This window comes from Rattus rattus, unplaced genomic scaffold (genome assembly GCF_011064425.1).
Source record: "Rattus rattus isolate New Zealand unplaced genomic scaffold, Rrattus_CSIRO_v1 PGA_scaffold_77, whole genome shotgun sequence".
Lineage (NCBI taxonomy): Eukaryota > Metazoa > Chordata > Mammalia > Rodentia > Muridae > Rattus > Rattus rattus.
In genome coordinates this window covers 395,742-409,190 of record NW_022651194.1, presented here as the reverse complement: position 1 = coordinate 409,190, position 13,449 = coordinate 395,742, and the positions used below count along the sequence as shown (strand labels likewise).

The 13,449-nt window shown below is 34.9% G+C and overlaps 1 pseudogene; it reads left to right on the top strand.

The window, feature by feature from the left end:
* The first annotated feature begins 312 nt into the window (after positions 1 to 312).
* LOC116889748 lies at positions 313 to 2,212 on the top strand (annotated as a pseudogene).
* Positions 2,213 to 13,449: the final 11,237 nt, after the last annotated feature.

The following is a 13,449-nucleotide window of genomic DNA, read 5'->3' as shown; positions in this document are numbered from 1 at the left end:
GACACTGTATGAATTAACAACTTTTAGACTACATTTACATGTGCCTACAAGAAAACTTGGACCCCATGCATTTCTGAGTATGCTGTTACACACACGTGCACAACACACACGCACATAAGTACACACACACACACACACACACACATATATAATTAAATAATCTGTTGTTCAAATTACTGATCTAACTGGCCAAACTGAATACTCACACTTGTAAAGAATAGTATAGAATATAATAGGAAAATATAGAATATTTGTATTGTAATCATTCTATCCTTCAACTGAGTTATGATTGGTGAGTAACATTAGTTGTACATGACTCCAAACATCCTAACAATAATATTCCTCAGGGGGATATTTTGTCCTCTCTTAAACACTCTTCAGATCTTCTTTGGACCATTTAACCCTAACCTGAGTGACCGTGACCAGTTTCCTATGTCCATCAGTTGGCATCAAAGGACACGTGTTTGTCCCATGGCATGACATCCTTGATGCTTGATTTTAAACGGACTTGGATAGGACTGGCTATTACAGATGATGACCAAGGTATTCAGTTTCTCTCAGACTTGAGAGACGAAATGCAAAGGCATGTGATCTGTTTAGCTTTTGTGAATATGATCCCAGAAAACATGCAGCTATACAAGGCAACGGTTAAGATTTATGACCAACAACTTTGACATCTAAAGCAAAAATTGTTATCATTTATCGTGAAATGAACTCTACTCTAGAAATCAGCTTTAGGAGATGGGGAAACTTAGGTGCTCAGAGAATCTGTGTCACAACCTCGCAATGGGAAATTTTCACAAATATAAAAGATTTCAGCCTTGATTTCTTCCACGGGACTGTCATTTTTGTACACTGCCAAAGTGAAATTGCTGAATTCAGAAATTTTATGCAAACAATAAACACTTCTAAGTATCTAGTAGACATTTCTCAGTCTATGCTGGTGTGGATTAATTTTAACTGTGCAATCTGGAAGAACAATATTAAAATGGATTATTTTACTTTCAACAATACATTGCTTAGCACAGCGCACATTTGACATGGTCCTGAGGGAAGATGGTTACAATTTGTATAATGTTGTGTATGCTGTGGCCCACACTTACCATGTATTCATTTTACAACAAGTACAGTTCCAGAAATTGGCAAAATCCAAAGGAGTGTGCATTGACTGTCAACAGGTAAAGCTTCATATATTTCATTATAATTAGATATATCAATATGATCTTTCATGCCCCTGAGAAGCTCACATACATTTTAGAGATTATTCTATTAGTCTAAAATCTCTACACTGCAAATCTCTCAAATGAATCTTTTACATGTATAAATATCATGCACAGTGATAACATTTAACAGGAGACAATATAATTTTATGAATATCAGTGTATTTTGTGAAAAAGTGATTAAACAGTTTGCCACATGACGTCAAATTTAAAATAGGAGCCGAGTGAAAAGCCTTAAGTATTGACTATGATAAAAAATTTTTCTCAAGAATCAGTACATGCGCTTTGATTAATAGTTATTCATCTAAATTAATAATTATGAAATCGCAAATGAATAAGAGTACACATTTTATTAAGTATATGTTTATTTCATATATGTATACAGTATGTATATAAAATACCTACTACCATTCTTTATTTCCACAACTTCCAGAATTTTAGACTTTTACTTAATTATTATATAGGTGGATTCAGTTCTTAAATATTATTTTGACAAATATGTACACACACACACACACACACACACACACACATGCACAGAGCATGTTACTTGTTTTCTGGTAATTATTTTTTTTGCATGTTTTAAAATCAAACATTAATAGAAGTATATTAATTTTTAATGATTCAGGAGGCATAATGTATTTTATTACGTGATTAGTTTCATACACCTGTCTGTTGGAAAGACATTAAATATATGGTACATTCTCAATTTAGCATTGCCTACATTGATATGCATATGTAATCATTTAATGATGCATCCCATTTAGGTGGCTTCCTTGGTGAAAACCAGGGTATTTATTAACCCTGTTGGAGAACTGGTAAACATCAATCACTGGGAAAATCATTGTGTAGAATATGATATTTTCATCATTTGGAATTTTCCACAAGGCCTTGGATAAAAAGTCAAAAAAGGAAGTTATTTTCCTTATTTCACACAGAGTCAACAACTTCATATATATAAAGACTTGAAATTGGCCACAGGAGGAACATAGGTAGGTATGCCACAATGGTTATTTTTTCAATATATATAAATTTAAAACATGAGGCACTGAAATAATAACTATGAGATGAAGACCAAATGCTACTTTTAATTTATATATATTTATTTTTTATTATATTTTATTACATTTTAAATGTTATCCTCTTTCCCAGTTTCACCTCCTCTTCACAAGATTGCTGTTTCTGTAATCAGTGGGAGGGATCATGTTGAAGTTGGATGCCCTAGAATAGGTGAATTTTAGAGTAGTGATGCCAAAGTGGGAAGGTTGGTGTAGAAACCCCCTCATAAAAGCTGCGGGAGGGGAATGAGATGGAGATTCAAGATTTTCTTTTAAACTTAGGAAAAGTCCATTAATTGTATCAGAGTCTTATGTAACATACGTTGTTCTTATTCATTTGAACAACTCTTTCTTGGTGTAGCCTACATGGTTCTCTCTCCATACAACTCACTGTCCTAATTTATTTTTTACTTATGAATCTTGAGAGAAAAACTAGTGCCACATAAACCGTCCATTTCTAGTAATCAGTTTAAAAAAAAATTTACATTGATATAACTGACATGCTACATATATAATATTACATGATATAGTAAATATTGTGTAAATTACAGTGCACTGCAAAGTAATATATAATAATAAATTATCAGGGGAATATTTATAGCCAAGACAGATAATGTCATATCTATCAATCTATGGGTCATTGTATATATTATATTTACATGAACTACACTGACACACACGTTTGTGTGTGTGCGTGTGTGTGAGTGCGTGTGTGTGTATAATGTGTGTGTGCGTGTGTGTGAGTGTGTGTGTGTGTGTGTATAATGTGTGTGTGTGTGTGTGTGTGCATTGCCTCAATTACCCTGCTCCATGTGTAGTGTGATATGTACTGATGGATTCAAGAAAATCCATCAGAAAGAAACAGCGGACTGCTGCTTTGATTGTGTCCAGTGCCCAGAAAACGACGTTTCCAACGATACAGATACATGCTTGCATGAAGGAGAAAATCATTCAATAAAAGTATCTTCTTTTTCAAAACTAGAAATATGATATGGCATTGATGGAAACTGAATATCTAAAATCTCCAGGTTTCAGAATTTAATGATTGAATAATGTCAATGTGTTTTGCACCCAAGGAAATAAACTGTAGTTTCTTCTACAAAAACTCATCAGATTATGTCTGATCTATAAGGCACTTGAACGTTATATGAAAGCAGCATTTCACTATGAAATATGTTTCTTTCAGTGAGAAAAAACAACAATGAAAATAATGTAATGAGCAATAACTTTATCACTATTAGGTCACCAAAATCGAGGAAAAAATATGTCACTTTACATGAAGAATATCATTACACATTTTGTCAAAATAGGAGTAACAAAATATTATTCAGTTTAATATTACATACACAAAGAAGTAATACAAACAACATACTCATTGCTATTTGCCAACATTATTTGGTGAAATATTCACAAAATATTGCTTCTTCCTTTATTTTTCACTCTGATTTGATAGTTTATTTTGAGACTGTAATTTAATTGCTTTTTTCTTTATGTTTCCTGATTCCAACAAATCATTTGTATCCCTCCCTGCACTCCTGAAATGCACATAGGCTCTTATATCAATATTACTGAATGCATATATGTATCTTATATACATATACATTTTGAAATATAAACTTCCGATTCCATTTAAATTTGCATACGTTTATATTCTGATGACTCATTACTTGGTACTACATGAAGAAGTCATTGTTCCTTTCCTTTGCAGTGACAAATATTCCCATGCATCTATATATACTTTCCTGTTAATTGTCATTTAAGGTAAAAGTTTTTTAAGCTTACTACCTTCCATACTGGCATACACAGTGTAATGATTCTCCATCGGATTATACTTTTAGAGACATATTCCCAAAGCTTTTTGTTTTACCTTTGCTCCTTTCAGAATATTTGTGTTCACAGCCAACTTCCTCATCCTTTGATTTTCAAGATCTTTCCTTTAACTTTTGAATTTTTCCTGTCCTTGATGAGGGAAAAAACTTTTAAGAGATACATCCATCTTTTATTCCTTCACCTTTCCTCTAGTAGCATGTAATATAATTTCTAGAAAAACTTCAATTCTAGTCTTTAGAGGTAAAGCTTCTAGTTAGGGACTAACACAACTTCTACAATAAAGATATAAAGCATGTAGTCCCCATTTTCTGCCCACTGTCACATGTCCCTGGCTGTGAAGTCAGTTTGTTACTCTATTGCTAAACTGTGTTAAATAACTTCTTGGGGAATTGTACTTAATCATTGAGCATATTGTCACCAAATTCAACTTCTGATGAACATTCACACGGGATTCAAGTAATTTCAAATCATTTGCCCATATTTAAGATCTTTCCAAATGTCTTTTCCTCAGATGTCTTTTCCACCAAGTTCTCTTTTTTTATTGAATTTAATTTAACTTTTTACCTTTTTATTTCTTCTTTATGAATTTCACATCATTGATCCACACAGGTTCCTTTGATAAAGTATACAGAAAATATTATGTTGGTTAATTTTTTCACCTTGATACAAATTAGAGTCACTTGAGAGGAGGGAATATGAACATGATTTTAGGGTATTTCTTTAATCAATGATCAATGCAGCAGGAAACAACCAAATGTGGGTAATGCCCCCCTTAGTCCATCAGCCCTGGGCAGTATAGAAAAGCAGGCTGAGCAAGCCAGTAATTTTTATTCCTCCACAGTAGAGTTTAGTTCCTGACTAATTTTTCCCCACATCAGACTATAAGTAGGAAGCCAAATGAACCCTAAAGTTCCCCAAATTGCTTTGGCTAGTGTTTTAGCACAGCGACAGAAATTGACTTCAAACTTGCTGCCAAATTTGATTCAAATTAAGGACTGAGTCTTAAGCACAAAATAATATGATTGAAGTGTTTTCTTAAGTAATTTCTTTTTAATTGAAGCCTAATGATCAATGGAGGCATGGCAGTACTTGATCGTAATTTTCTCAATTGGAAGGATGAGGCAAGAATGGGTTATGAGAAACAAAGTCGAAATCGAGCTGAGTGATGCTAGATCCCTTTAGTAATTGTGAGCATCTGTACCTTTAATATGAATAGAAATATTTTCAAATGTTTTTTGTTTTGGGTTGGGGAGATAGTTTGGTAATGAAGGGAATTGTGTTCGCGGGCTCACAAGATTCTATTAATACACTTCTTAGTTATCATTTCCCACTTTTATCCTCATGCACCCATGGACATATGAGTCTCTCTCCAGCACATATACATGATTTAAAATTATAGGGAAAACAAAACAAATAAAAAGACAACCAAAATTCTATGAATAAGTTCTCTGATTTACTTGTTTTCTCCAAAGTGAAGTTCTACTATTCAAATTTAGGCTCAAATTCAAGAACTCATACTAATCTTGAACATTCAATTTTTCTGCCCAAGCATCCCTAAGGGATTCTGGCCTGAAACTGCACACTGCACAGGTGTACTTCCTAATGTGAACAAACAATACCACATATAAATCACATAAGAAGAAAAAAAGCAGCAGCCACAAATACATAAGTGTTCTCTAGGAAGCTGGGAGGAGTTGCTGCCAAATTCCTGTATTCTCTGTAAGAACAAGGCATATTGGAGGACTGTAAGTTCATCAAAAAAAATTTCTGCTAAACAGTGAACATATGACTAACATGAGAGATTAGAGAATATCTTACAAGTAAAAACAAAGATTTTCTCAACTTTGAAAACTTCATTTTCCTATAGTCAATATTGATTAGAAAGTTTGGTGGCTTCTGGAATCTTCTCGAACCAACACCATCACTTGTTTCTCCAGTCATGGGTACTTGTATTCGAATTAAAATTAAAAAAAAAACCCTAGATGTTTCCATTAAAAAAAATTAACTTCTATATTTTTTGTTTCAATCTTTCTTCTTTATAGCATATCTCTAAATTGTTAATTCTCTTCTACAATGTCAGATTAGATTCTAAGTTTTGACAAAAGTCTTTAAAACAAAAATTGTCAACCTGCGGCTAGGACAACAGGGTGAAATTTTTCATTAAATTATTTCATTTACTTAAATTCCAAACTTTGCTCTCCATGGTCCCCTTTCTTGGAGTTATTCACCCATCACTTCTAGCATATGCCTTGACAGTGTATTCCCCCAAATGTTTCTGACGCTCATCAATGACACACTCTTCACCCTCCCCCGCAAAAATTTTCCCTGTGACATAAAGTCTCTACAGAATTTGGCACATCTTCTCTCACTGGGGACAAACAATGTCCTCCTCTGAAACATATGTGCTGGGGGAACAGACCACCCCATTAATGTTCTTTGGATGGTGTATTAGTTTTTGGTAGCTCTCAGTGATCTAGGTTAGTTGACACTGTTTTTCTTCCTATGGGGTTTCCATACCCTTCATCTCCTTCGATCCTTTCTCTAACTCTTTGGCAGTGATCTGTGTCTCAGTCCAATGATTGACTATAAGTATCTCAGTCAGCTGTGGGTGTAGACTCACAAGAGACAGCCATGATAGTCTCCTGTCTGCAAGCACAACAAAGCATCAATAATAGTGTCAGGGTTTGGTGGCCAGGTTGGATGGATCCCATGTTGGGCAGGTCCTTCAGTGGCAAAATTACAGTTCTGAAGGAGAAACTGAAAATTTCTTGGTGGGACTCATCAGAATATAGGAATTGTATTAAATATTCATGGCATTAGGAAGATGGAGAACCACTGCTCTAAAATGACAAATACTTGTTGGTGTGTGTTTGATTTCAAGGTTGAACACATTGCATTCTACAGCCAGTAAATAACCCTCTGATTCTGAAGGATAGGTCAATTTTCCACTGTCCCTAGTTCTTGGTAGTTTTCTGCTTTATGTGGGGGTGTGAACATGGAGCTGCATAAAATTTCTTCCCTTTCATGTTCATAAGTACAAAGATATTACAGTTTTTGCTTTTGTCTCTTTTATCATTTTCTAGGGGACAATGATTTACAGTAGATGACCTGGTATTTTTTCCACTGCATCCTCAATTAGGTTCCGTGAGTCAAAGATGAAGTAGCTGTGATGCAGCTGTATTTGGATGTTGGTAGCTATAACTATCTGTGGTTAAATAAAAGAAGTGATTCTCAATCTTCCTAATGCTGCAACCCTTGCACCATCCCCTGACTGGGCTATGTTATTTGTATTCAGTAGCCCTACAGACTTTTGATGTATCAAGGTGATTGTATATTCGGAGGGCATTCTACCCTTTCACACGATGATGGAGGAAATGTGGAGAGCAGAATATGCTCCTAACCATCAAGACACTGGAAACTCCAAGAAGTTTAGAGGTTTGGTGGGGTGGGTAGGGTTTAGTCACTATGTCCAGGGAATAGAACAGAAGGGGAATAAAATCTGGAGTGTAAAAATAAATAAATAAATAAATAAATAAATAAATAAATAAATAAATAAATAAATTTTTAAAAGAATATATGAAAGGAGAACTCCAAGAGAGGGAAGCAACTATGATGTAAAGTGAATAAATCAATACATACATACATACATACATACATACATACATACATACATTAATTACTTATTTAGCTAGTTTTAAAGAATGAATGAAAAAAGAAAAACAATATCACATGGGAAGAGAGTGGGATTCCCAGAGTGCAAACAATCCTGACAGCACAGTGGAGACCACCACTTCTGCTCACATTCCTAGCCCAAGAAAAACCTGCCTGGAGCCCACTGGACAAAGGAACCTATGAGCAGTCCAGGACAGGATCTGTCTGGTTTCTGCCTGTGCCAAGAGCTGACCCTCTGACACAGGTCTCTCTCACACACAAATCCCACTGGGAAAAAAACAGTCTCCAGAGTGCCCACAGGCAGACTTACAGGAGTCTCAAGCCACTGTCAGAGACAGCAATACAAGCTAACACCACAGATAAACCGATGGCGAGAGGCAAGGCTAAGAAAGTAACAAGCAGAATCCAAGGACACTTGACATAATCAGAACCAAGTTCCCTCACCACAACGAGCTGTGGATGGGGGTCAGCACACTGGAAAAGCAAGATTTTGATTTAAAATCACAGCTCATGGTGATGTTAGAGGTCTTTAAGGACATAAATAATACCCTTAAAGAAATACAGACAACACAGGAAAACAAGTAGAAGCCCTTTAAAAGGAAACACAATAATTCCTTAAAGAATTACAGGAAAACACAACCAAACAGGTGAAGGAAATGGACAAAATAATCCAGGACGTAAAAATGGAAATAGAAACAATAAAAAGGCACAAAGGGAGACAACCCTAGAGATAGAAAACCTAGGGAAGAGATGAAGAGTCATAGACACAAGCAATACTCAAAGAATACTAGAGATTGAAGAGTAAATGTCAGGGTTAGAAGATACCGTAGAAAACATTGAAACAACCATCAAAGACAATGTGAAACACAAAGGCTCCTAACCAAAACATCCAGTAAATCTGAGGTACAAGACAGGATCAAACCTAAGGATAGTAAGTATAGAAGAGAGGGAAGATTATCAAGTTAAAGGGCCAGTAAATATATTCAGCAAAATTATGGAAGAAAACTTCCAGAACCTAAAGTAAGAAATGGCCCGTAAATATTAAAAGAATTATACAGAACTCCAAATAGATTGGAGAAGAAAAGAAAGTCCTCCTCTCACATAATAGTCAAAACACCAAATACAGAAAGCAAAGAACAAATATTAAAAGCAGTAAGAGAAAAGGGTCAAGGAAAATATAAAGGCAGAACTATCAGAATGGCACCGGACTTCGTACCAGAAAAATGAAAGCCAGAGGATCCTGTGCAGATATGACAAAAAACCCTGAGAGAAAACAAATGCCAAATCAGTCTACTATATTCAGCAAAACTCTCAAATAGCATAGATGGAGAAACAAAGATATTGCATGAAAAACAAAATTTACACAATATCATTCTACAAAGGATAGTAGATGGAAAACTCCAACACAAGGTGAGAAAATACATCCAAAACCTCAGGAAAGTAATTTCGACTGACCCAAAAGAAGATATCCACACAAACATAATTCCTGCTCTAACAACAAAAATAATGGGAAACAACAATCATTGCTCCCCAATATCTCTCAACATTAATGGAATCAATTCCCCAATAAAAAGACACAGATTAACAGACTGGATACATAATGAGCACCGAGCATTTTGCTGACTACATGAAACACACCTCAGAGCCAAAGACAGACATTACTTCAGAGTGGAAGGATGGAAAACAATTTTCCAATCAAATGGTTCAAAGAAAGAAGCTTCAGTAGTCATTCTAACATCAAATAATATTAACTATCAACCAAAAGATATCAATAAAAATTAGGAAGGACACTTCATATTCATCAAAGGAAAAATCCACCACCATGAACTCTCAATCCTCAATATCTATGCTCTAAATGCAAGGGTACCTATATTCATAAAAGAAACCTTACTAAAGATGAAAGAACACATTGCATCTCACACAATAATAGTAAGAGATTTCCACACCACACTCTCATCAATGGACAAATCATGGAAACAGAAACAAAACAGACACATAGAGAAACTAACAAAAGTCATGTACCAAATGGATTTAACAAATATTTATAGAACATTTTATCCTAAAATGGACACACAACATACACACACACACACACACACACACACACACACACACACACACACATACATTCTTCTTAGGACCTCATGGTAGCTTCTCCAAAATTCACCATATAGTCAGTCACAAAACAGGCCCAACAGATACAAGTAGATTGAAAAAATCCCATGCATCTTATCAGATCACGACAGACTAAGGTTCGTCTTCAATAAGAAAAAAAAAATTACAGAAAGCCCACACATACATGGAAGTTGAACAAAATTTTGCTCAATGATAACTTGGTCAGGGAAGAAATAATGAAATAAATTAATTTTTTTAGAATTTAATAAAAATGAAGGCACAAATTAAGGTACACAATTGAATCAGTGTTAAAATGAATCTCAAAGCTCTGAGTGCCTCCAAAAAAGAATCGGGAGAGAGCATATATTACCAATTGGACAGCACACCTAAAATCTCTAGGACAGAACAAAAGCAAATACAATAGAAGGCAGGAAATAATCAAACTCAGGGCTGAAATCAACCAAGTAGAAACAAAAAGGACCATACAAAGAATCAACAAAACCAGGATCTGGTTCTTTGAAAAAATCAACAAGATAGATGAACCCTTGGCCAGACTAAGCAGAAGGCACAGAGAGTTTATCCCAAATAACAAAATTAGAAATAAAAACGGAGACATAACCACTGAGAAACAGGATATTCAAAAAAATTATCAGATCCTACTTCAAAATCCTATATTCAACAAAACTGGAAAATCTGGAGGAAATGGATAATTTTCTACACAAATGCTAGATACCAAAGTTAAATCAGGATAATTTAACTGGTAGAAACAATCTCATAACTCCTAAAGAAATAGAAGCAGTTACTAAAAGTCTGCCAATGAAAAAAGCCCAGGACCAGATGGATTTAGTGCAGAATAGTAAAAGACCTTCATAGAACCTTAACAGCAATACTGTCTAAACTATTCCACAAAACAGACACAGAAACAGAAGGAACACTACTCAAATCCTTCTATATAGCCACAATATGATTATACATATACCATATAAAAATTCCAAGAAAGAAAGACTGCTTCCGGAAAAAAAAATCCCTTATGAATATTGAGGAGAAAATACAAAGTTCTCACAAACTGAATCCACGAACACATCAAAACAACCCTTATGGCATGACCCAGTACCTTCATCTCAGTACTGCAAGGATGGATAACCATATGGAAACCTAACAAAGAAAACCATTATATGAAAAAACTCAAAGAATAAAATCATGTGATCATCTCATCAAATGCTGAGAGCATTTGACAATATTTTTCACAACATAATGTTAAAAGTCTAGGAAAGAACTGCAATTCAAGGCCTATAGCTAAGCATAGTAAAAGCAATATATTGCAAACCTGTAGCCAACATTAAATGAAATGGAGAGTGACTTGAAGTAATCCCACAGTCTCTCCATACTAATTCAATATACTCCTTGAAGTCCTAGCCAGAGCAATCAGTCCACGAAAGGAGGTCAAGGGATAGAAATTGGAAATGAAGAAGTCAAGATATCACTATTTTCATATCATATGATAGGATAATTAAATGACCTGAAAAGTTCAACCAGAGAACTACTAAGCCTGATCAACAAATTCAGCAAAGTGACTTGAAATAAAATTAACCCAAAGAAATCAGTAGCCTTCCTCTATCAAAGGATAGAGTCCGAGAAATAAGTTAGAAAAATGACACCCTTCACAGTAGCCATAAATAATGTAAAAACCACAGTGTGACTATGAACAAGCAAAGTAAGATTCTGTATTACAAGAATTTCAAATGTCTGAAAGAAGGAAATTAAAGAAGGTCTCAAAAAATGTAAAGATCTCCCATGCAAATGGACTGGCAGGTTTAATATTGAAAAGTGGCTACATGCAGAAAGCAATATCAAGATTCAATGAAATCCACATCAAAATTTTACCTCAGTTCTTCATAGAGTTAGAAAGAGCAATTTGCAATTTCATTTGGAAAAAAAAACACAGGAGAGCAAAAATTATCCACAACAATAAAAGAAGCCTGGGGGAATAACCATTCCTGTACTCAAGTGGTATTACAGAACAATGGTGATAAAAAAATGTATGATATCAGTACAAGGACAGGCAGGACGATCAATGGAAAAGTATTGAAGAAACAGAAATAAACCCATACACCTAAACTCACTTGGCCTTTAACAAAGGAGTTAAATCCATCCAATAGCAAAAAAAAAAAAAGATAGCATTTTCAACAAATGGTTCAACTGGAAGTCAGCATATACAGAAATGCAAATTGAGCCATCCTTAACCCCCTGTACAAAGTTCAGTTTGAAGTGGATCAAGGACTTCTATTTAAATCTTGCTTTACTTAAACTAATAGAAGAAAATATGGGGAAGAGCTTTGAACACATGGGCACTGGGAAACATTTCCTGAACATAACAAAAATGGCTTATTCTCTAAGAACAAGAATAGACAAATGGGAATACATAAAATTGCAAATCTTTTCAAGGACTGCATAAAAACTTAGTAAAAGCAATAACCAGCAAACTAGTAGATAATATTAAACTAAATGGAGAGAAAATTTAAGCAATCCTACTGAAATCAGGGATTAGCCAAGGCTGCCCAATCTCTCCCTACTTATTCAATATCATACTTGATGTCCTAGCCAGGGCAATCAGACAAAGAAAGGAGATCAAAGTGATATAAATTGGAAGGGAAGAAATCAAAAGACTACTATTTGCAGATGATATAATAGCATATTTAAGTGATCCCAAAAGTTCCACCAGAGAATTCCAGCTGATAAACAACTTCAGCAAAGTGTCTGGGTATAAAATTAACTGAATAAAATCAGTAGTCTTTGTCTAATCAAAAATAATAATGATGAGAAAGAAATGAAGGAAAGGACCTCCTCCACAATAACCCCAAGTAATACAAAATAACAGGATAGTGAAATGAAAGAACTTTTGGGGGAATCACGATTCCTGACCTCAAGCAGAATTACACACCCATAGTTAAAATAAACTATCTGGTATTTGTACAGGGACAGGCAGAGAGATCAGTGGAACAAAACTGAAGATAAAGAAATGAACCCACACACCTATGGTCACTTGATTTTTGACAAAGGAGCCAAAACCATCCAATGGAATAAAGACAGCATTTTCAGCAAATGGTGTTGATTCAACTGGAGATCAGCATGTAGAAGAATGCAGATCAATCCATGCTTATCACCCTGTACAAAGTTTAAGTCCATGTGGATCATGGACCCCCACATCAAACCAGACACACTCAAACTAATAGAAAAAAATGGGGAAGCATCTTGAATAAATGGTCACGGGAGAAAATTTTGTGAACAAAACACAAACGGCTTTTGCTCTGTGATCAAGAATCAATAAATGGCATCTCATAAAACTGCAAAACTTCTTAAAGGCAAAGGACAAAACAAAGACCAACAGATTGGGAAAAGATCTTTACCAATCCTACAACAGATAGAGTCCTTATATACAAAACATACAAAGAACCTAAGAAATTTGACTGCAGGGAGAAAAATAACCCTATTAAAAAATGGGGTTCAGAGCTAAACAAAGAATTCACAGATGAGGAATGCCGAATGGCTGAGAA